This window comes from Planococcus citri, chromosome 2 (assembly GCF_950023065.1).
Source record: "Planococcus citri chromosome 2, ihPlaCitr1.1, whole genome shotgun sequence".
NCBI lineage: Eukaryota > Metazoa > Arthropoda > Insecta > Hemiptera > Pseudococcidae > Planococcus > Planococcus citri.
In genome coordinates, this window is record NC_088678.1 from 48,471,260 (window position 1) to 48,494,047 (window position 22,788).

At 34.0% G+C, this 22,788-nt stretch overlaps 1 protein-coding gene across 2 annotated transcripts in view; it reads right to left on the bottom strand.

The window, feature by feature from the left end:
• Positions 1–22,788, bottom strand: part of Egfr (epidermal growth factor receptor) — a 136,477-nt gene that overhangs the window by 42,382 nt on the left and 71,307 nt on the right. Inside the window, exon 1 of one of the 2 annotated variants that reach the window (XM_065350875.1) lies at positions 18,455–18,804. The exons of the other annotated variant lie outside the window; for it this stretch is intronic. The gene's annotated coding sequence lies outside the window, so the exon portion shown is untranslated. Of the gene's footprint in view, positions 1–18,454; positions 18,805–22,788 lie in introns of those variants that run through there. 2 annotated transcript variants of the gene reach the window in all.

A 22,788-nucleotide genomic window follows, 5' to 3' on the forward strand; every position in this document is an offset into this window, starting at 1 on the left:
CCCCTACCTAACCTGTTTTGGGGGAAATGGTCCTGTCCCAAGTGAAAGTATTTGAGATTCTGTGTCGATCTATGCTATTTCCATCAAAATCCAAGACCACTTTCAGGGTTCTACTGTGCGGTTGAAAATTTGCAAATCGTGTTTTTTTGGTTCAAGTCGTGTTTTGAAAATTTTTTTCTTTACACATAATTGGCACTAAATATGCCAAAATATTGAAACATAACATTCCTGAAACTGGGGAAATATTTTGGAACCCAGTGGTGTCATTGCCAACGTCAAAAAATTTAAAAATCCATTACTTATTGCCTATTTTTATAAATTTTTCAAAGATTGCCAATAATCACCAAAAAATTTGCACTGCTACATTCCAAAATATTTCCTTGTCTCAGAAATGGCATATTTCAATATTTTGGTATAATTAATGCGAAATGTTTCAGAAGAAAAAATTCTTAAAACACCAAACAATTTTCAATAGTCGATTCGAAATTTCAGAATTTTACAAACTACCGTAAGCGGGTGATATTTGGCAGGTTTTTCTGGGGGTTTTCAACTTTGACGCGCTGTGTAGGTTCTATAATTGAAGATAACATAGGCAAATATATGCTTAAAATGATCGTCTATGTTAGTAGAGTAGAATGGGGATGCCAACTTACCCCCAGAGTTGACGGTATTAGCGTGCGGAGACCTCGCGCAAAAACTGCCAAATTAGCCGGCGATGGGGATATTTGGCACTACATGATAATCTGGTGGGTCACGGTGGGTAATTTGGCGTTTTCAACACGAAAATCACACGAAAATCACACGTTTTCAACTAAAAAACCAACTACAGCGAGTGTTGGTACCAATATAACTCCAACTTCATGTATACCATTGGAAAGAGGATAAAATTCTGCGTATGAAAATGTAACGCTCGCCAATGTAACTTTTTACCAGCTCGGTCGGTAGAGGTAACTTTCCAAGGTGACTTTTTGAATAACAATTAACATCATTTCGTAATTTCACTCTCAATTTCCTTAAAATGCATCTCGAAAAGCGGTATTCGTTCTAAATTATTATTTGTGGACTTGGGAAGCCTAGACTGTGTGATAGCACTCTGCTGGGTGTTAATCAGTCCCACAGTATGCAATAATATTGCTCCATATGAGAGACTGCCAAATTACCTCCGGACTGCCAAATATCACCCGCTTACGGTATAGTAAAAGCTCTTTATAACGCTTCTGGTTATAACACTAATTTCAGTATAAGTAACACTGATTTCTTCTGATTCCTAGACAGTCCCATTCTCACAAAGACTTTCGCCTATAGCACGATTTGGCTTATAATACTCTTTTTTCTAGTCCCTTGAAAAGCGTTATAACGAGCTTTTACTTTGAAACTGGTTAATTTCCTCCAAAACAGGTAGGGTATGGTCCAGCCCAAAAAAATAATCATTTTTTCAACCCCCCCCCCTGAGGACTGATATCTCCCCTCTAGGAACATTTCCTGAGCTACAAATAAAATCCTGAGGAATTTTCTACTCAAAATGAAAGTTTCCATTGAGTTTAGCATAAATCCTCCAAAAAAATTTTTGTGATCCACTCTAATTTACCCCACCTAGATAAAAAATACCCCTCAACTTCTAATAATTTTAGATTTCAGTGTCACTTATCAAAAATTCATATGAGTTAGGTTAGTTTACCGTGTGGTGTATTGGCTAGGATATTAGGCTTTCATGTTTCACCCAGAAGGCCCGTGTTTGATTTCAGCACAGCAACATACCTTTGTGCCCTTAATGCACAATTTTTCCAAATAAAAATAAATGGTAACAGGAAGTTTACAGATTCAGACTGGTAGATGTCAGAAAAATCAAGGTTGCAAACAATTCACCCGAATGACTCCAGCTCAGTCCCAAGTTCTGCAATTTCAGATACCCTCTTTTCCATCACCTCGTCATTTCTGAACTTGCCAACTTTTGCTTTCGAAGACATCTCTGAGGAACAAATACCTTTGAAAATATTTCATCTCCGCCTCGTCGCCAACTCCAAATACCTGGTCGGCTATTCGTGTTAAAGTAGGTTGCAACATTTTTTCCATCGTAATTATAACACCACGCGCGTCAGCCTACCGATCGCTGGAATCGCCGAAACCTGCTTAGTCGAGAATTTTCCCCTCTCAGCATACTTTTTTAGCCCATGATGCATGCGCCATAAATGCAACTAGCAACGAGCCTCGAAGCCGCAGCCTTTACATAGAGGGCGAGAGGTGGCCAGCATACTTCATCTCATTAGGAAATGTGTTACTTCCCAACACTTCATTCCGACTAATGATCCGTCGTCGTGATTACTCGAGATTAAAAATAATCACGACTCAAGAGCATCGGCGCAATGTAAACCGTTTGAAAAAAGCCAGTTATTTGTTCGGAATGTCCGCGCATACATAAATAAGCCACGAAAAGGCATCAACGCATATATCTTCTCTTATGCGTTTTGTTGTCAGGTGGATGACCTTCAGGTGTGCCACAACACGTTTATTACCTAACCTCAGAGAGTACCTAGGTACTCGACGTATGTTCATCTCCCTCGATCTTACAATACATTACAATATAAACTCGCGTCTTATATACGAGTACTATACCCTGCATTCTCTTCTCTTCCACTTCTTCCCAGAGCCTTCAATGCAGTAATTTCCAATACGCCGAGAAAGTTTCGCTAAGCTATAAATTTACTTACTCAGCTATATCTATCGTTTAACATTAACACGTTGCGTCGCCAGCTATAATCTTTTCAACAACAAAAGGTATGTGAAAAGTTTACATATGGTTTAGTATCCTATCTTCATCATGCTGCTTTGGTATTTGTTCTCGGAATATGCAACACTTAGTCAAAATATATTGCACACAAGGTAGGTATATGCTAATAATGGAAAGCTTTGAGTAAACATCATAGACGTCAGATAGATGCCAATATCTATCTATAAACTCAGCTATCTTCAAATATTTACCTCTAAATTCGTTCGAATTTAAAAAATGTTGACCATTCCTCGTATACAACTTATGAAGACCAAAACGAATATATTTTTATACTCCCGATAATCTTACCCACATATTTACCAACTTATAACTCGAGTTTTAGATAACAAATTCCTCAACTTATACCTACACAGAATTAATAAGCTAATCCAAAATTTCAGATAAAGACCCCCGAAACCAACGCACCCAAATTTATTTTCACACAAAACCCGAGGCCAAAAACCAAAACATTTGTAGACAGGGGTAAGGGGTAAGGGGTAAAAGTGAGACGAAATAAGATACCTATAAGAATATGAAGAAAAACTCGCCTAACAAGCATTTTCATCTTGATACCAACATTCTATGTGGAATAACCCGTACACGCAGATAACAAATCTTTTCTTCGAAAGCGCTGCGTGCCAGTTTAAATCTAAGAGAATCGCAGTCCGACCATAAATATTATAGACGAAGCTTGAAATGGTGGATTTTTTTTTTAAAACGGTGCGATTGCATCTCTCTACCACACCATTATGCTAGCCTATAGTATCTATAGGTACAGGTACAGGTACGTCGCGCAGGTATAATGGCTAAACCTTTAACTGGAAACCGCGGATAACGAGGGAGAACATAATTTAAATCTCGGACAAGGTAGATAGGTGTAGAAGAACGGCAACACAGAGGTAGGCAAAGAAAGAGAGGCTGCGAGAGCGAGCGAGCCAGAGAGATCAAACCGAACGCATAAAATCTAACTCCAACACAATTAACACTTGTTTTCGAGTTATTTAACAGCCTCCGCTACTACGCATCCCTCCTAAATGATGCTCACAGCAGATAGAGCCGGGCGCTTTGGCTTGATTATACCTATAGCTAAATGTAACATACCAAGCTACGAGTATGTAGAATTTCTTTCTATTTTTTTTGCTTCTCATTTTTAAGAGGTCTTCTTCTCGTTTAAGACTATCTGTGTACCGTCGTCTGCACATCTCAGCGCACTAATTCGCATTCGTTTTTAAATCGCCATTAGCTGATCGGCTAATTTGAATATCGGACTTGGTAAGCAAAGCGCGATTCTTCAAAGCAAATGTATCTACATATTTAGTTTTAATTTTTATCGGTGTTTTATTTTTACCGAGTTGAAGACAGTGATACCCATTACAAATAGATATAAATTTATGATGAATAAGACGAATTATTTCCGTAAAGTATTTTTAGATCGAATTGTAATCGTCTTATCTAACGTTTGGTTACATCAGAACTATGTATCTACCCATACTTAGTATAGATAACAGATCACAGATGAAATTTTTGATGATTCAAGTCGGCTGATTGTACCTATGTAAAGCATACCTAACAAATATCTCATCATGCTTCAGATCTTGAAAGTAATCAGAAATCAGAAATGCTGAATACGAAAGGTTAACATCCTTTCAATTCGAGCGTTGAAGAAACATTTGAAGAGAGTTATCTTTGAAGAGGAACTAGAATATGATTTCAAAAGGTTCAATCGCAGTAATTCTGGTGAACTGAATTGACGAACGACAACAATAAAAATGCAAGAGATCAGATCATTCAATAATCTAAATATTTCCCTGCATCGAACAGTTCAATCCAACTCCCCACACCAAAAATTACAAGTTTTGGGCCATTCTGGAGCCTCCAGCGATTTTCAATTTTCTCCAGAAATTTCAAATCGCTCTAGAGGGGCCAAAAATGAACTTGAGATTTTACAACCGTGGTCGATACTCATTGAGTACTCCATTAACTTTTCCAGAAGTTCATTTTTAATCCCTTCAAATCGAATTAAAATTTCTGGAAATTTTTTTCAAATCACAAGAGGCTCCAAAATGCTCAAATTGCGATTATTTTCGAGTCGAGTGATCGTGAATACACGAGACGACATTTTTCCAAAAAACAGCTCGTGATATACGTTCTTTGAAAATTTGTTTTTTCTTCAAATTTTTTGGGATTTACAAATTGGCCGAAAATTCACTTTTGAACTGGCGCTCCTGGAATTTCAAGGCAACCCCGTAAAACGGTCGAGAAGGCGTGTAATAAGCACGAACCAAAGTTATAGGCTCCAAAGTTCATTTTTGGCTCCTCCAGAACGATTTGAAATTTGTACAGAAAATTGAAAAATCGTTGGAGGCTCCAGAATGGCCCAAAATTAGTATTTTGTTGATGTGTGGGAGTTGAATTGAAGAAATTACCCACACTTGTTCATTTTGCTCAAGAAAATTTATATCTCACAAAAAGGTTTTAAAATTAGAAAACTGCTTTAATTTTTTGAAATTTTCTAAAATTTACTAAAAATCTAAAAATGGACTTCAGGACCTGAAATGTTGGTTTTTGGGATTCTAGAATATGCTCTTTTAATCTAGCTTGGTTTCGGTCAAATTAAAAAGCACTAGTTCATATCTATTCAAAATGTTCTCTTCATCAGACGAGCCAAAAGTTCCAGGGAAAAATAATTAAGATTTGATGAGATGTGAACAGATCTATGAGTTCAGATCTGGTCAGATCTAATTAGGTTTCCCCCATTCGGTCTGACCAAAGTTTAATTAAATCAGGCCAGATCAAACTACATAGATTCATGGAATGTCCGGATCTGATCAGATCTGATGATAAATTTGAAAAAAATAGTTTTTTAGTCTGCATTTTAATATCTACAGAATAAAAATTTCAAAAAAAAAAAGGGGGAAAAAGTGCAACTACATTCATTAGAAATTGAAGGGAACTATACAAGAACAAGATCAATTCACATTCGACAAATAAGTAAGATTCATTTTAGAATACGAAATCCTTCAAAAAAATTTGAAATTGCCTCAGGCTAAAATAAGCCCACCTGACGACGATTTACACTATAAAATCGTAAATTTTTTCTCCGGATTCTGCAGACATTACCAGCACAACAAATGAACCAAATAAATACTTTGGAAGTAAGGCTCGTGACTTTTAAAATCATCCAAATAAGCAATACGTACGCGTTAATTACAGCCAGAAATCGTTAACTGGAACATTATCGATTTAATTAAAATGGAAAATTCGAGCAGTCGTAAACATTTGGAATAATTTACCCTATTAACGATTACGCATGGCATATCGTCGACCACGTCCATTAAAAGTGGACAAAACAAATCAAACCGTGTCGTATCATTGCTCGAATTCGATAATTAACCCGCACTTGTGTGCTTTTAGTTCGGTATACAACAAAATCGTAAACTCGCCCGTTATTATTGAATTTTAATTAATATGAAAAAAAAAAACACCACCACATCTACCATCTTTGATCCACACAGAACAACTTTGAAAACCATATAAGTTGTACACGTACAGTATAAGTATTTTTAACGATTTCCAAATACGTATATAACGTTCCGTTGGGCAATATTCTTTGGTGCCATATTCAGAACTCTCGATTATCGAGTATTTTTTATCGCGAGATTCGTTATTATTAAGCTTACATGTGTACAACTTCGTGTAGCATAGCAGACATGCGATAAAATTTCGAAAACCCTTTATACCAGTACGTTTTAGCCCGCAGATGAAACGATAAAATATAATTATAATACGCGGCTACCTTTCTGTACGACACGCGGCAGCGTATCCTCCTTCGGAAATATCACTACGAGTATAGGATCACTATCAAGGAATTAAATAATTGTACAGGTTCGCGGGCTATTGGTGCCCACTCACCACGTTCTCTCGGAGCTTTGCGAATCTACCTTGAGAGTCTGGAAAACAAATTCCAAACAATCGTATTCGGTTCACGATGAGAAACCAATGGCATAGCCCAAGGATATTGATCTCTATTATTTGCGTATTCTATTCCAATTTTGGAAATAGGAAAAATTCTCGTGTCGTGGGATCAGTATCTTTGTACGATGAAATTTCAGTTCAGTTCTTGGCAGGTAAATGATTCCAAGTTGGCCCTGGAATGAATCAAAACGAGGGTCGACGTTTGAGGTATTTGGAGGCTCGTGGAAGGTATTTGGGATAAAGTACTGTAAACAATTCCTAGAAGCATTTTTCAATTTTTTTGGACACCTTCGATCAAATTGAAAGAAATTCAAAACAACGAAGAGAACTCTTAGACGAAAAAGATCCCTTCATAATTCTCCAGTCCCCATTCTCCATCACAAAAGAAACCAACTGATCACAACGTTACGTAATCTTGAAATTCCCACACCCAAAATAATACGAAATACTCCACTAACGATAATTACTTCCGTATACGCACAAAGCTGCACAAAAAGCTCAAAAGCCTTTGAACTATACCAGAATCCACCCTCTATAGCATTAATTAAACCGAACGACTGAATTTGTCGTATGCATAATTTCCCAGCATTACATTACAATATTATGGTCCAGTTGTCACGAGACAAACGCCAATAACCCGTTCGACGTTAAATAAAAGAAAAATTCATAAATAATGTAATACCTTATAAGATGTTCGAGCACGAACAGAAGAAAAATACACACATACGAGAGCACGTGCGCTATTTGAATTTTTATTAATGCGCCACTCGAAAGAGCGCATACAAGAGAGGCGAAGAAAAGAAAGAAGTTCAAGTCAAGAGAACTTGAAGTCGTGAAGATGCATTGAATTGAATGCAACAGTGACAACGGCGGTTGTGCGCATGCGCTCAGGTAAAAATCTACCAATTACGTTACGCGTGGGAGAGCGGAATGGTTGCGAAACTCGATGGTACACTACACGTGTTTGCGTATCGCATCCAATCTGAAGTAAATACCATAAAAATACGTACACGTATAAGCCTCAGCGACGTTTCTCCGCGGAGACTTGAACGATGGATTAGGAAACAAGTCGATAGGAAATATTAAGTCATCGATATCCTATAGTGTGGGAGAATTCGTAGGCAAAACTTTTAAACGCTTCCCACTAGGCACTAGGCGAAAGAAAGCTGCTAGTGTGATACACGACTGCGCGAATTTCCAGAAGTCCACAACAAACTCTCGATGATACCTTTCTTATTGCAGCTTCAAATCATGACGACGTGACAATAATACCAGGTGAGGGGCTGTGTACTCCATATTCATGCCTTATAGCGTGCTTCACGATTATAATCTCGTGTATATACTAAAAGCGACGTTGTTCATTACAACACTATATACCTACTACATCGTACAATTCATTGTCTTCTTTCATGTACAAAACATAAAATAGAGGTGTTTATATGTATCTATTGCGTATTCAATATAGCATGTCTACGTACATCCGATAGGTTCACTTTAGATAGCAAGTGTACAAGCCGATTCTGGAGAATTATCTCAAAATTGCAAAATATTCGATCTTTTCACGAAAAATGTGATAAGATATTCGAAATATTTGCGAAATGAAAATCTCAAGAATTCATCGAGTTCGATGGAAGAAATAAATGAATGACCATTTTCGAGTAAAATTGAAAGATTTTCTCTTTTTTATTCCTGCTTTCAGTACGAATGTTGTTTGGTTGAAATAATAAAGAAAAAACATCATAAAAATGATTACCGAATGCTTATCATTCAATGATTTTCTTTCTATCAAGATACCACAATTTGAAAAACAATGAAAAAAACAGCTGAGAGATTTCCATTGCGTTAAGAAGCCAATTTTTGAGGTTTTTCATTGGTTAAGTACTGGCTAGAAATACTTCAATGCATCTTGAGGACGTTTTCAGTCATAGAGAGACACCAGACACAAAGTTGAAAAAAGAAATCAATAGGAATATCACCAAAACTTACTTGGAAAGCTGAAATTTGAAATATGAACTATTTTCAACCACCCCCCCCCCTTCAGTGAATTGATTGGGTACAGTATTGAACAGTTTTGAGCAGTTCTGGAGCCTCCAGTATATTTTTGAAAGAAGAAACTTATCATGTCCACGTCGTCGGTTGAATAAAAAAAAATGAATAAAAAATCTGATATTCAGTTTCCCCTTTATTTTTTATATACCGAGTCAAGTCCAAATAGTTTTGAGCCATTTTGGAACTTCCAGCAGCTTTCTGAAACTTTCAGAAGCTTTTTGGAAATTCCACTTTTTTTTTAAAAAAAAAAAGGGCCCTAAAATCCGTCCAATTTAAATTTAGCACTTTAAACGAGTTGATGTGAACAGTTTTTACTACACTTTTTGAAAATTAGAATTTTCCAAAATATGACTGGAGGCTTTAGAACGGCTTGAAACCACCTCTACTAGACTCAGCATGTTGAAATTAGGGTATAAAGTACATAAATTTTAGCTTCAAAACTTCATTAAGTAAAATTTTGTAAAAATGTCAACTTTTGAATATCCGCTGGAGGCTCCAGAACTGCTCAAAATGGTTCCAAGTCATTTCCAATCGATTTGAAAGGTCGAAAATACAGTACATACCAAATTTCAGTTTTCTAGGTCTATTTGGAGAATTTTTTTTTTTTTTTTGTATCTCTAATCCAAATTTGATTTTCAAAAATTCACCAAAAATCGAAAAATACACTTCAGCGTCTGAAATTTTGGCTGGTGATTTATTTTTGTGTATTTTTTTGATCTGGCAACACTGCCTGTAGCAAGAGAGGACAGAGATGTGAATCTGCGAATGTCGATTGTCAACACTTGACTGGTCTTCAGAGATCGAGATGAGGGACATACCATATGCTCGAGTACTCGCTTCATCGTAGTTCGTTAGCTGCCGTTTTCGTTTCTTGTCATATTTCCATAAAGTTCTCGAGCCAATTGTAGGCCACAGAGCGTACACAGACGACTACCATAAATCGATTATACTTTCGACAATTACTTTAGACGAAGCGTGTCGAAAATCGATCATTAAACCGACTCGACTCGACTTGTAGGTACCTATAGTCATATTGTCGTAGGTATTTTCTACATCGATGATTTCGTCTCAATTTTATTCATGTCCGGATATAATAATTGATTTAAATATTCTACGTAAATTGAAATTGAAACATGTCGTAGGACAAGTGTTCAAATTTCTAATTCAATTTTGATCCTTTTGCGAAAACTTTTCCAAGTCTAAAAAATGCCCATCGCAGAATCGTATAGCCTCTATACTTAGACCTACAGTACATTCAATTTCAAAAACAAATCACTCCAAAGGTCGACACACTGCACACTATCGTATACAAATGGTGGGTGTTATATTCAAATGACGCTTTATAAATTATTTTTCGTGTATTCTTTTATAGGTACTGTGTGCTATTGAACGACCAGATTTTATCGCCTTCGGGGGGTATTCGAAGCGGGAAATTTCGATTGTATTGCTCGCTAATAAACTTTTATTAGACAAAATGGTTATTATTGCACTTTTCTACCTGCTACAGGCACTTTTTACCGCGCAGCCTCTCGCGAACGTTCAGGTATTCCGTCTGGCGCCATGTTATATGGTTTCGGCTTACCTAAGCGGCAGGTTCTTTTCGCGTGGTCGGTAGTTGCCAGTTGGGGCGAAATGATAAATTTCATCTAGAATCGAGATGCATCAATGTTGAAATGCATTAGAGAGTGGAGGGGAGAAAAATCATCGGTCTTTCCGAAAGTGTAATTTTGTACGCACATAAGTTGACTATAGGTACGAGTATACCTGTGTAAATGTAAGAATTGTACACTTTCTACAAACGTGTATATTAGTGGTCTTTCTTCGACATACTATACGAGAATTTTGATTTTTTTTCCCTCGTAAATTCAGTATTACGTAAATAACGAAGACACATTCGTTCGATTTAAATAAAAATTCGATTAATTAATTCAGCAATCAATTAACGACAAAAACGTTTTTCGATCGTTCGATAAATAGGTACTAAAAATGTATGCAATTCTTGTAAAATAACTGCATCGAGAGTAGGGTAATTAAGACGTAAATGTACATTTTACAAATATTTATCACGAATAAATAAATCAACTATCGAATCGTATTGGGTCGTTGAAGAATTTCGAGATTGTTATTTTGCAAAACGTGCGAAAAATTAAAAACAATATTATTTTCTTCTTAGAAAAATCTATCGATAAAATTCAAGTACCTATACTGCGTTTTTTTCGAAGAAACTAAGGTAGATAAACAGAACTTACTCGAAAGTACCTACATTTGAGAGGGGTTTTGCGATAAGGGCCCTTGTGGTGATATTTCGATTTTTTCAGGAGAGAGAAAACATCGAATCGCTTCGATTTTTTCGATTTTTTTTTTTTTTTTGATTTTCGGGTGCAATGTTGTCTTGCGCATAGGTTGGATGGGAAATTTTGACGAAATTCGTTCATCATCGCCTGATATCCGTGATTTAGAAAAGGGACCTTGTGGTGAACAGTCGAATTTACACAACGTTACAGACTACCCCGCAAAAAAATACCGAGAAATTCGGATTCCCCATGAAATTTTACATAGGTAACAACAATAAAATAATTTTTCCATCGACCTTTTTTTATTTTTTTAAAAAAATCAAAAACAAACAAAAACTTTGTTTTTCAATTTCCCAAAAATGTGAGTTTTTGAGTATTCATGTTCAAGTAATTTTAAAACGAGAAGTTGATGAGATAGGCGAAATCTGATCGCACCATTCGATTTCTCGTGAAAAAGTAAGTCGGAATCGCCAATAAAAAAAAAAAACATCGAATCACCACAAGGACCCATATCGCGAAACGCCTCTCATTTGCAGATGCACAAATCCATATAAGTAATAACGATTAGTGGATTGAACAATGAAAAATTTTTTTAATCACTTTAAAAATAAGTGCAAAAGCCAATTTTGAAAATAAAAAAAACTTCATCGAATTCAAATTCACAAGTACAAAATTTTACAATTATTTTTAGTGAAACTGGTTCAAAATATATGAAAATTTGTAACTGACAAGGCACCTCAAATAATTTCTCAGGTATTTTAATTTTTTCTTTCAAATGATGAAGAGTGAATTACTGATTTTTTTGTTCGAAATGCTGGTAAAATTTTTCCCATTAAAACTTCATGTTTTAAAACAAAAAAAAAAAAAAAAAAAAAAAATTAAAAAATATATCGGAAAGTTGTTTGATTAATGATTACTCGTAGAAAAAAAATGTATATCAATCAAAAAATTTAAAGTTTTAATAAGCCAAGCAACAAAAACGTTTACACTTTTTGACATTCAAAATCTAAGAGAATTAAACTTTTGGATATGGTAAAGAAGAACTCAAGTTCGTTGATTTTGCTTAATTAATCATTAAACACTCAGAGCATCAAATATCAAAAGATATGAAATTAATACCTAAACATTACCAGTGTTGGTTTTTTATTCGAGTAAGTATATTAAGCTACTCGTATAATTCACGCGAGTAAAATCGATTAATTCTCTTCAACGGTAATTACGACGAGTTGGTGAATTTTCACGGTATTGGATTTTAAACGACGATTAATAATAATGCAATACCTATCAAAGAGTGATTGGTTCATATGCTCGGAGAATGTGTAGTACTACACGAGCAGTATAATATACTTCGAGATAAGTCGCTGATAGGTAATTATAGGTACTTGGTTTGTAGCATACGAAGCTGGAATTCCATATGGAGAGTCTTTGGATGGAAAAGAGTCGATCTGTCGGTTAGATAATACAGTAAATCGACAAAATTATCGTGTTGCTGGGCAACGATTCCAAATGGTAATGGTATAGATTTCATTCGAAGATAATAACGTCAACTTATATAGCTCATAGGTACAGTTAAGCTGCATTTTTGTTCAATTTCTCATTTCAGAAACATTTGGGATCAAAATGGGGATTTCGAATTCGATCGAATTTTCCAATCGTTACGTAACGCGAGGTATTTTCAATTCGGCGAGGAAAATATTACTGTAAACAGACTTCTTTTCAGAATGCAAGTTTACCTTGTTCCACCTACCAAACATTCTTTGACCATTTTCGTCTGATTTTTTATGGGAAATTTACCTTATTCGAGTCGTATATTACGTCGGAGAAATTGTCGTGCGATCGTTTTTTAAGGCGAGTATATCACGTGATAAATAAATCGAACTTATTATAAGGAATTTCGGTGCAAACGATGTTAATTTCCAGGGCATTTGGTGATAAAATACAAGACTAAATTAGAAACGATCGCGATCAACGACTCGACGCTGAGGAAGGAAAAAAAAACAAAAATCTCTGGGCATTGGAAATCCTCTCATTGAACTGGAGGTACCTACGTCTACGAAGAAGCGTATTTAATTTCGATCTTCTTCGACTGGACACTTTATATACTGGTTGGACGTTTGCTAACGTTTCTTGAAGCATGGTATGCGAGTAGTTTGAGAGTAATGCAGGGTGTCCCAAAATTCCCCACAGGTTTCATAAAACGTATTATAGGCTTCATCGAAAAAATAGTAATTGTAATTTTGGCGAATTTCTACGAGTACTTGTAGCTTTCTTTCGCTTCCTTCGAGCATGGCGTGATTTTTTTCAATTTCAGGTACCTACACCGGGACACGCTTAGGTGTCTTTTTTGTTTGATTGTTGTCGTCTAGGACAGGTATTGTACCAAGTACAGGTATCCTACCTATATTCCTTATTGTTATCCCGAGTCTCCTTTTAGCAGTACTTTTTTCAAACGATTCATCGTCGTCGTCTCGTATTGAATTGGAATTTTTCTCGGAATATCGAAAAAAGATAGAAAGACCTAACAGTTAAATGACGACTGATGCGTCCAGCGTAAAGATCCGGTATTTCTCGCCTATAACGGTGAGATTTTTAGGTATCACTGAATATATTCGGAATTAATCTCTAGGTAAGCATATGAAGGTATCCGAACATTTGCTTAATGGCGTTCCATTTGTACATCGCCATAAAAGTCTTAAACGATGGAATTTTTTTTTTACCTTCTTCAGATCGGTTTAGAAGTGAAATCATTTCCGAGATAAGCCGGAGTGTTTTTTCTTCTAAATTTTAATAATCAGTGTGCGGCCGGCATTAAAATGTCATCTTGGAGACGGTTCAATCTATGAGGTTTTATCTTTTTTAAGTATCGTATAAATAAGATGTTTTACGCGGATGCCTATACTATATTTATTTATACACTCTTATGGAAAGACCAACAACGCTCTTATACAAAGTTTTCCAACGCGTTTTATACCAATTTTATCGTAAAAATTTTAATTCAATAATTTTTTAATAAGTTGAATTTCCAGTCGAATCCGAGCTCGACGTCCTAATGTATTCAGGGTGATTTTTCTTTTCGCATTGTACAATGTACGTGGTCGTTGGTCTTTGACAAAGAATCAGAATTGGTTATAGCTTAACCCACGAGCAATCGTAATGTTTTTGTATGATTTTGATTACGTACACTTTGTTATAATGGATGACGATTGTTTTAAATTGTGTATATAAAATACCTTGCAAGTGTGAAGGTGTTGATAGAGAGTTTAGATTTGGATGGGTTTTCGAATTACGATTTGCATGTTGATAAGTAAGTATAACCACTATGCGAGAATTGAAATTGATTTTGGACGTTATATTTTTGTTCGCTTTGATTGCTTTTTTTTCAACGCCAAAAATTGACTGATGAAATTCATTTTGCCAGATTAATTGGAAATGTGGCCGGACTTTTAAATGTAAAATGCTCCAAGTTCAATAAACTTTTTCGAAAATCGTCGAGTGAGTTTTAGAAAAATAGTCTAATTGCACTGAGCTGTAACTGTAACCAGTTCCACGAATCTATAAAATCGAACCAGAACCTATTATGTACATTAATGTATTTTTTCAATTCCAGAACGCACTATTCAACATTTTTCGAGAATTTGAAGTCATTAAGTATAAGTTTGCATGATTTTTGACCTGAGAAATTTGAGTACCTTAGAGTCAAACCCAGAATTCTCCACTTTTCACCATTTTGAGAAAAACGCAAAAAACTGATGAAAGGTGGGAATCAGTAGTAGCAGGTTTCTGATCTCGCCTATATATAGTGCTTCGGGTAACAATCGAATTGACAAAAAAAAAAAAAATTTTCAAGTCTTTCCATAGCAGTAATTCATGATACCATTTTGGAGAATTCTGGTTTTGACTCCAAGTCTGTAAAAAATATCGAAAATACACGAAAATGCATGATAAAATGAGGGTTAATTCTTGATTCAAGTCTGTTGAAAGTATCTCAAGGTTGTTTATAGTCGACTAGAATGAAAAAAAATTTTTTTTTAAAGTATTTTTTTCAAAGTTTGACTCGAACCCGGTACTTTGGACCCCCTAACCATCATGGTATCGAATGGGATAAAATGTTGAATGGCAATTGATGCGTACTTACTAACTGTACCCAAAACGACCATAATCTCATTTTTGAAAATTTTGGACATTTTTCGGAATTTGACTCTGGCTCAGTACTTTGGACACCCCTGACTGCGTCATTGTGTCAGATAGGTAAAAACGATGAATGGCAATTGATGCGTACCTACTAACTGTACCCAAAACGATCATAACCTCATTTTTGAAAAATTTGGAGAATTCTGGGTTTGACTCTAAGGTACTCATTTGATGGTGTTGTACATTTCATTCCAAAACTTATTTTGAGCAAATCCTGACAGATTTGAGTTTTTTTTTTTTTTTTTTTTTTTTCATTTTTCCAAAATAACTTGAAAGAAAAGCAATTTCATTTGTATTTTTCTGATAATAAATTGTTGAAAAACACTGAAATTGAAGCTTTCAAACGATATTATTACTTTCTGATTTCAATTCAAGTTTGCAATTCAAGAACAAATATGAAAAATGCAGGGATTCATAAATTTGTAAAAATTAGAAAAAAATAATAATTTGAAAGCTAAAATTTTATCCATTTTAAAATTATTAAAAATTTCCCCAATCGTGCTTATTCCAAGTTATTTGAGAAAAATGAGAAAAAAAGTGACAAAAATTATAAATAAGAATTTTATAGGTACGAAAACATTATGTGGAAATTTTCATAATTTAATGATTCACATGTGGGTATAATTTTGAATAATTCTGTTGAATATTATTCGGCTAATAGAAATAAGACTTCACCTTTTCCCCAAAATTTTCATTTTGTAGAATAAGATTTTTAATAGTGAACGACTGAACGCATTTGCAACCTACTCAAATCTGATTGAATTTCTAAATGAATTCCTGGCAAATACAAATTGTCCAAAAAAACGATGCAAAATCATCTAAATCATAACTTGAGATCAACGATTTATTTCTCACGAGGAAACACATTTAAAAAGCAATCAAGATTAATCGAATTTTTTCTTTCCAACAACGATGGATCTAGACTCTAGTGAATTTTCGACTAAAAAAATAACGACGGATTTTTAAATTGATCGATATCGAATCTAAATCGAATATTAGTTAATCAAAAAATACCAATTACTAATTCGAATCTCGATTTGAAAATCATCAAAAAATAATCTAAACTCATCCAAGCTTCCTAGAAGTAACTGAAAGAAATAGAATTTTCTGATTGGGTAGTCTACAAAAGTTGAGATTGTCCCTTCTTGAAAAATCGTTGTTTTTCTGTTAATTTAGATCTTGATTCAAAATACATACATCTGGTCATCTGAACGTAATAGAAAAATAATTTGAGTGATTCATCGACAGAGACTTGCAAACGAATGCCTGAAAAACCAGAAATGTGCCTATTCTTCCCCTCAAAATTTCCCCCAATTTTGAATTTTCTTCAAAGAATGTGAATACAAGAGCACGAATTATTCAAATTTTTCATTTCGGAAAATCATTCAGTTTCACCTTGAGATGTTTTGTTTTTGAGATACTTTGAGCTAAAATTAGAAAATTCAAATCAAACCGTTATTTATAATAATTTTTAATTTAAAAAAAAAAACAAAAAAAACTGAAGGTGATCAAAACTGCAGCAGATCATGAAATTTTTCGTTTGCAGAGCGTGGTTAATTTTTTTTTGGGGGGGGGGGAGGAGGAGGATGATTTGCTTTTGAGATACTCAAGCAAAAATTAGAAAGCCTAATTTCATGAAATAGTTTTCTGCTTGAACCTCGTCCTCAAACCGATTTGTATGACTAAAAAGCTCTTTCATCCGATTTTCCTGCCACTTAGTTACTTTTTTAGAAACTTAGAAACGACAAATAATGTACTTAGCATTTTTTTCATCACTGCACTTTCCTGGATACGATTTATCTGAATCAATCAAATTAATCAAATACAAACAACATTTCGACCATACATCGATTGGGAAATAATCAAAAAATAATTCGCATCAACAATCAATTTGAAATAAGAATTCAAAATACTTAAGTAGAAGTTTCTCAAAAAATCATATCCAATTCTTTCTTTTTACTGTTTGAGCCAGAATATTAAGAGAATGAGAATGACCCAAAAGTGATTGAGGATCATCTCTCTAGCTATTAATTTTACCTGTGATGTTGATGTTCCCTTTAAAAAAAAATATATTATTCTGGTTTGAATTTAATTTCTCCTTCACGAAAATATCTAATCAGAGTCTGTCTAGCCTTAGCTATTCGTTCGATAAAATGAGCAAAACTTGGCGAAACTCGAGCAAACCGTATCTCATAAAAGACAATGAAGGTATTATTAAAACATACACCTGCACCCTTGACTGCATACAACCAGTTTGAAAAACAAAAACACATTTCCTTACTCTTAAAACACTTGAAAGTTGAAATAACTTCCTGACAGAATTAACCAACGCAGAATTTAATTCATTTGCTTTGAGATCAAGTAGGTATAATAAACAATATTTTCATCAAGTAATTACAGCATGTTTGTTTTGATCCTGAAGACAAAACAACCTGAAAGAATTAAACATCAAAAATCTAACTAAAAGAAAAACCTACAAAATATTTGTTTGATCCTAAAGACAAAACAACCTGATGGAATCAATAAGTAGGTAATATTTAAAATCTTTCAAAAACCCCTTCAACAGCATTCATCTTCATCGTCCAGATTTCAAACACAACTGCAAGAAAATTATTATCTACTAAGAAAACCATAGCCATAATAATAGTTGTAGGATTCACGATTATAAAAAGATCTCAGTTTCAATGTTCGTAGAATTCAGTCAATATTTTATCAATCAATGCTGACTAGCTAAGCATTTCCAATTCTATAATCATTAGCATTCACATCTACTACATTATGCAAGTTGGTGATTCCAACTGACATTCTTTGAATTCCGTTGCACGTAACGAGTTATAAAAACGTATGCAAAATGTTGACTATGCTAAAATGCAACTGGCCTGCGTCTCTGCCTATGGCTGCAGTAATAGGATGCTCAAGGTACGGGTATAAATTGAACTCGATTCAAACTATTATACTAATGGTAATGAAATATGAAACTAGAAGAAAAAGTGCTGACTATTCTAAACCATTCGACCATTCAAGAAAAATAAGCATATAAGTATACTCAATTAAACTTGAAATAATCTACGAATACGATTATAAACTACACCTCTATAAGACGTATACTATATATTATTCTACCTATTTAGTATTTAGTTGATATATGAAAATAGCTATGATAGGTACAAAAACTCACCTTTTTTTCGTTGATAATCCTGGAATAGATCACATATCGCACACAGAACTAATCACAACACAACATAAACAACGAAAACACAAACAGGTATATGAATCGAAACAGGTGAATAAAAAAATCCAAAAATTGAAACAAAAAAATATCGAATTGTCTATTACGCGTATTATTTGAAAACTCTAAAAAAGCGTACTCGCGACAACGACAACGTTTAGTAAGAAACTATAAACAGGTTGGTATGCGCGACTCGAAGTCGAAGCAAAGCGCGAACTGGTTCGACGATGAAAAATCTTACTAGAGGTCGCTCGAATCAGCCTCAGCCGCCCTTTCGAGATACCTGGATAACTGATAGCGCTTCGGGGTCTACATAGGTAAAAGTGAATACACGTATACCTGTTATACAAACCATCACAACGAACACAAGCGCACAAACACGTACTCAAAATATAATAACGTTACCTTGCCGCGCTCTCACCTGTAATTTGTGTGGCGTAGGAGAGAGAAAGAGAGAAAATCAAGCCGCATGGTTTCGAGACGAGGGAGCGATGAGGGCCGAGAACCGTGCGAGGGGTCTTTTACACGGCTGAAAAGTCTGCTCTGTTTGTCGGCTTAAATCACAACCTTTTTTTTTTTCTTCTTCAAAAGTCAACTTGTTTTCAAGATCAAGTACATGATTGTCCTACTGACTAGAAAATTAGGTATTATTTTGTACGTATAACTCTTATATGCATGGATTTTTCGAACTTTTTTTGAGAGTGGGGTGCATTTTCGGACAGTTTCGTAAAAAATCGCTTTGAATTCTAAATATTGATTTTTGAAATAAGAAAATGAGTCGGGAAATGTCGGGCAGTATTTTTTTTCTTTCAATAATTCATTATCATTATTAATTTATTATACTAGTAATAAAAAAAAATAAAATAAAATTTGCTTCAATTTTGTAACACCTCGACTCGAATTATATTTAATTAAATTTTCAAAAAATATAGTCTGTAAAATTTGCACATTTTTTTTTTACAAAAAGTATGGAAACTGATCAGATAGCTTACAATAAAATTTCAGCTGACTAAATGAAAAATGTAGAGTCCCTGGAAGATTTTGAATGTCCCAAAATAGTCCAATCTCAAGATCTTATTATAGAAAACTTCACTTCTGAGTTCTGAGTTTTGAGTTCGAATTACAATACAATGACATTATTAAAAATTCACCTTTGACATGAATGCGAAAAAATTGCATTTTTAAAGCTTTTAAAGGCTCAGATTTAAACAAAAAATTAAAACTGTAAAAATTTCAAATACTTTGATTATTGTTTTGCCAAAATTTTCTACTGATTTTTTTACAGAATTCCTAAGTATAGCAATTTTTAAAACTTTCAAGCAAAAAACACGATCTTCCAAAATTACCGAAAGTTACCGATGCCAATACAGAATTGATTATCAAGTTTGTTCATTTCATTTGATTTTCTATTTAACGTTTACATACTTACTGCTAAATATTACCTACTTTGATTTTCACCTCTCGAACACGGAAGCAATTTTCTATTGAGTTTGTTTACATAAGTAAATAAATCAACAGGTATAGGCAAGGTCTGCGACATACGACGTTAGTTTTTACACAATGGCTTGTAAATTGACATTTCAAGTGAATTTGCATTTTTCTTCCAATATTCGCAATTTTTGTTTTGCTTATTTTCAATTATAAAATACAATTTAAAAAAACATCTTGCGCAGTTCGCAAGATCAACCGACTTTGCTCTAAATATACCCCAGTAATTTACCAACATTTATCTCAGTAATTTACCAGACATTACTTAAAAATTTACCAATTTATCAAAATGCGCGGAAGTACCCAAATTTACCGGTTTAATGAATACGAAAAGACGAAAACATCCACAAAATAAAATAGTCAATCATAAGTAGCCATCATATTACACTTTTATGAAATTGATTTTCAAATAAAAATTAGCGTACTTATGAAGACGTAACCGTCATATTACAAGTGGAATAATATATCAGGAAAATTGTTGACAAAAAACAAAATTATTACCGAAATTTACCAATTTACCAAAATTTACCAATTTACTGAAATTTACCAATTTACCAAAATTTACCAATTTACCAAAATTTACCTATTTACCAAAATTTACCTATTTACCGAAATTTACCTATTTACTGAAATTTACCTATTTACCAAAATTTACCAATTTACCAAAATTTACTGATTTACCAAAATTTACCGATTTACCGAAATTTACCAATTTACCAAAATTTACCTATTTACCAAAATTTACCTATTTACCGAAATTTACCAATTTACCTAAATTGACCGATTTCCCGAAATTTACCAATTTACCAAAATTTACCTATTTACCAAAATTTACCAATTTACCAACATTTATGAATTTACCAAAAATTACCCTATCAATTTACTAACATTTACCTCAGTAATTTACCAGACATTACCCACTAATTTACCAATTTTCCAATTTACCAAAAATTACTCCAGCAATTTACCAACATTCACCTCAGTAATTTACCAGACATTTCCCCACTAATTTACCAATTTTTTACCGAATTTTTACCGACTTTTTTTTAGTTACCCCAGTAATTTACTGCCAAAGGTTTTTTTTACCAATTTACCAAACTTTACCAATTTACCAAACTTTACCAATTTACCAAAAATAACCCCAGCAATTTACGAAAATTTAATAATTGGAACACCAATTTACCAATAAAAATTACGCCATTAATTTACCAAAACAAAAATTACCCAAGCAATTTACCAAAATTTTCGACAAACTTTAATTATGAGTAATTCACCAAAAATAACTAATCATATTATTTACTGAAAATTACTAGATATTAATTTACCAAAAAAAAAAAAAAAATATCAATAGTTACTGGCTATTTACCAAAAACTTAATGTTTTTTGTTGAAACAAAAATTACACTAGAAATTTTTGAAAAATTTTGATTTTTTATGGCAAAAAAATTTTGGACGGATAAAATTGACAAAAAAATTAACAAAAAAATCAACAAAAAATTTTCTCTTCTTGACTCGCGCGGGATTCGAACACCCGACCTCCGGCGCACCAATCTGCAACCTATACACCCTAACCACCCATATGTTTGTTGGGGGTGAGTCGTTTGCGAGATATAAGGGTTTACACAAATTTCTGCTTATCCATAACGTTGAAACACACTTAAACGTTCATATCTCGTAAACGGCTGAATCGATTTCGACCAAATTAAAAATTTCTCTAGTTCAGTATCGTAGCAATATTTTGCCATCATCAGTTTCGACTAAAAGTTCGGAGCTTTTGAGTTCAGCGTGACACAAATTTATACATAAATTGATATACCTATAAATATATAAATAAATATATAAATAAATATAGATTTAAACTTAGTCATTGTGGTGCCCGTTTTAAGTATACGTAGTCATTGTGGTGCCCGGTTTTGGGCTTGTGGCGCCCAAATCGGGCACCACAAGGTCTTTTTATATAAAACTATGTAGAATTTCATGAAATGCACTCTAAGGTGAAAAAAAAATTTTTGAGGCAGGCACCACAAGTACCAAGTTTATATAACGGGCACCACTATGACTAAAAACCCTAAAAAAAATAAACTGCTTCAAAACACCTTTATCATACATATATATAAGATCCTCTATGTACGCGGGCACCACAATTACCATAAAAGACCCGGGCACCACAAGGTACTAGGTACGTGTATTCATATATATAAACTTATCTCGTTTTGCGCCATACGTCTTATCGTGATCAGCATACTCCAATTCGTCAAGAAAACCCACCCCCACCCAAATCCTCAACCATCATGACAAATACAATACCTTACTTTTCCGTTTCACGGCAAAGTCGGTAAAAATGAATATGTTTTTATATCGATTTCGAATTCGTTCTACGAAAAGAATTTAGGAGATAGAAGTTAACTGACAATAAATACTTGTTAATTTTTAACGTTACTGGGAACTTTCATCTTAAAAAGCGTCAAAAAAATTGAAAAAATTAGCTAAACGTTGCGAAAAAAAAAATCATAAAATTAATGCAGTAAAAATAGTAAAATGTTTAAAAACCAAAAATTGAAAAATTTAATCTTCATTTTGAACGATGGGTTTCCGCAAAAAAATAAAATATAAGGGGAAGAGGGGTAAGGGTGTGAGTTTCTGCGAACAAAATACGTAGGTAATGAAATAACATTTAATTCCGTGAAATCCATACCTAGTGACACTTGCTAATAACTCAATTAAGCGCCTATACTAATAAACAGGCATTTTTTTTCGTAAGAAAATAAGCCACAATATGGCTCAAGTTTTGCGTAC